This window comes from Canis aureus, chromosome X, assembly GCF_053574225.1.
Source record: "Canis aureus isolate CA01 chromosome X, VMU_Caureus_v.1.0, whole genome shotgun sequence".
NCBI classification, from domain to species: Eukaryota; Metazoa; Chordata; class Mammalia; order Carnivora; family Canidae; genus Canis; species Canis aureus.
Genome location: NC_135649.1, coordinates 116,166,884 through 116,170,510, shown reverse-complemented (window position 1 = coordinate 116,170,510; position 3,627 = coordinate 116,166,884).

Here is a 3,627-nt window from a genome sequence, read left to right as displayed (position 1 = left end):
ACGTGCCGGTGGAAATCGAGCGGTCTCCATGGAGACCGTATGGCCCACGAAGCCTAAAGTGTGCATTCTCAGGCCCCTTACGGACCAAGTTTGCCGACCTGGTCTAGGTTTCCAAATAGGTTACAACTGTGCCAGCCCAGTTTGTACGTTTTCAGAGTGACTTTTCAGTGGCTGTTCAGAGGTCCATTTTAACGCTCAGAATATCTTCAGGAGGCATTTTCTTTTTTACTGATTATATTTGTCCAAGGTCTGTTATGTCTTTAAAAGAATTTTACTCTTGGATTTATAAATAATGCTGTATTTTTGTTTTCTATTTACTTTTATGTTTTATTTTCTTCTGATTACCTAGACTTAAACAATCATTTTCTAAAAATGTGAAGGTTATTATTCAACCGACCCAGCCCATGTCTTTTAAAACCATCATACTAACCTGTTTACCCCCAAACTAACACCAAATTAAAAACTAAAAGGCACCGACTCGCCAAAGCACAATTGAAAAGGAAAAAAATCATCCCTCATCCCACTACCATAGCTGCTTGCCATAAACATTTTGGAGTCTTTTTTTCTAGTCTCTTTGAGGCACATGTGTTTCAAGGGTTAGTGGAAGTTACTTTGTCCTCTGCGATTTTTTTTTAAGATTTTATTTATTTATTTGAGAGAGAGAGAGAGAGCAAGAGAGCACAAGCAGGGGGCAGAGGGAGAAGCAGACTCCCCACTGAGCAGGGAGCCCGACTCCGGACTTGATCCCAGGACCCCAGGATCATGACCTGAGCCGAAGGCAGCCGCTGACTGAACCACCCAGGCGCCCTGTCCTCTGAAATTTAAATTCAATTTGCCTGAGCTCCTTGTCCATACTCTATGGAGAATCTAATCCCCTGCTCCAGGTTTCCGTGACTCCAAAGGAGACTCTTATTCTCGTGCCCGGATCCATTTCTTCTCTCACTGCCTTGTCTCCTTGAGTGGCTTCTCTTTTTTTCTGGGAGTAGTGAGCAACTTGAATCCTTCCATCACTGGTCAATCACAATTGCCTCTCATCAGCCAATGGAAATTCAACAGCGATGTTTCTTGAATCCGTGAAGTCTTTCTCCCGACCTTTCTGTTTAATAAGACAAGTAGAATGGGGGGGAGGGGGGAATGCTTTCTTTAGACACGAGATTCTGAAACCCCTGGCACTGAGTTGGTAGCTATCAAAAGATCTTTCCAGAGCTTAGAGGATGATTGTATTTTTTTAAATCTTTTTTTACTTATTTATTCATGAGAGACACAGAGAGAGAGGCAGAGACGCAGGCAGAGGGAGAAGCAGGGTCCATGCAGGGAGCCCGACGTGGGACTCGATCCCGGGTCTCCAGGATCACACCCTGGGCCGAAGGCGGCGCTAAACCATTGAGCCACCCGGGCTGCCCAGGATGATTGTATTTTGTGTCTTATGCTGTTGCCAGGTGACTTTGCTCTTTCTTAAACAATTCTCCATGTCTGACCTATAGTTTAGTAGAGGCATTTCTCATCCAACCTGCTCACGCTGCCTTCTGCACAAAATGATGTTTCCTACGTTTAAGTTATAAAAGAAGGTGATGGGATTGGCTTGTTTTAGAACTGGATTTAAATATCTTAAAGAAAGTTTTGAGATACTAAATGGGACATCAAAACCTTAAGTTGAGTTCATTTATTGCCGCACAATGGAAAAGCTTGCTGGTTTCAAACAGTTCCTTCTTGCTGCCTTGTCGGTGGCCTAGGCTGAGCTAGGCCACGGGGCTCCATGAGGCCGCAGCCCTCCTGTGGTTGCTTTCAGCTGGGAACTCATCTGGGGTGGGACCATCCAAGACGGCCGCACTCACAAGTGGCACCACGGCTGGGGCACCTGCTGTGTCTGGGGACCGGCGGGGCCCCGCTCTTCAGCAGAGGAGACAGACTGTGACTCAGGGCACAGGGAGCAAAGCCAAGCCACCAGGCATCTTTTGTCATACTGTGCAATGGAAGCAAGTCACGGGGCTCCCCCATATCCGAGGGGAAAGAAAACAAACTCCACGTCTTGATGGAGAGAACAGGATGCAACACAGTGAGGGGAAGACCCTTTGGCAGCCCTGTTTGATGAGACTCTACCAAAACCTAATGTAATCCCCATTAATTACATTCAGGAAGACAACACACTAGATATTGAAATTTTACCTATCTGCATTTATTGTGCCACAGGGACAATGAGGATAAATAATTAAATGTCTACTGCATTGATTGGTAAAAGGCCAGATAATAAATAATGTAGGCTTTGTGGGCCATACCGTCTCTGCTGCAACCCAACCTCTGCCATTACGGCGTGAAAGCCGCCGTGGACAATATATTTAAAAATAGGCAGGGCTGGGTTGGTGGGGATGATTTGTCCCGTGGACTGTACTTTGCTGCCTCTTGGTCTAGACAAATGGTCCTTTTCCTGCATTCTAGAAGAATTTACAAGTAATTATGTAGGAAGGAGATTTACCCTTGTAAAGTATCTGAAAGCAACTGAAGTTAATATAACGATCAACATGTAGTGAGCTTGTCCTTGTCATTTTGGTATCAACATCACCCCATGCTAATAGCATTAAGCACCGCGTGTGAACCCATTTATTACTCGAGAGCGAGGCCTGGCAGCACATCCTTTTCCTTACTTGATTAGCATTGCCTTTTAGATTCTGTGAAATCCCTCAGTGTCCTCAGAGAAAGGATATCCGATAATGTGAAATCCTGTTTGGTAAGCAAAAGGCAAACAGTCGGATAGTTGCTATTTTCAAAATACGTTTACTAGCTTTATGTTCTCATGCTGGCAAATATTTGAGTTCCTGGGTTCTTAATAATGCAGCAAAAGGCAAGGCAGGATTTCAAAACCCTCTTGACCATTTTTGTAGTGACTGATTTTTTCTGACTTCTGCCCTTGTCCGTAGACCCTCACCATCTCATATTTTCCCCGTGACACATTTAGTGCCCTGTGCGGTCAGAGTTTCTTGTTCTAGTTCATAACCACACATGTCCATATGTGGGTGGGAATTGCGGAGAGTTGCTCCTCAGTCTGCACACCATGTAGAAGTGCAAGAGGAGGGGACCGGGTGGCTCATCTGGAGGAGCATGTGACTCTTGGTCTCGGGGTCATGAGTGCGAGTGTCACGTTGGGTGTAGAGCTTACTTCAAAAATAAATAAATGAGATCTTTAAAAGTGCAAGAGATCCCAGGGAAAATGGTTGCCACCCTCAGCACCAAAGATACTTCTTTTCAGACATTTTTATGTATGTGCATTATACACATCAAATATGTCATTCTTTTTCATTACTACACTATGGCTTACATGAAATCCAAGGAGAAGTATTCCTTTTGGAAATTCAAATAGGGAAGCTAAGCAATAGGCAATCTATTAAAAAGCAAATATTGTAAATGTTTCTCAAAACTGTAGTGATTTTATTGCCCTTTCCAACTCTCAGCTATTACGGTGCAGTTTTGTTGTTCGTTAGCATGGTTTTTCTTTACTTCTAAGTTTCTTTGTTTTTTAGTCATTTCTGCACCCAATGTGGGGCTCGAACTCATGACCCCAAGATCAAGAGTCCCATGCTCCTATGGAATGAGCTGACCAGGTGCCCCCCCAGCTGCTGGATTTCGTTTTCA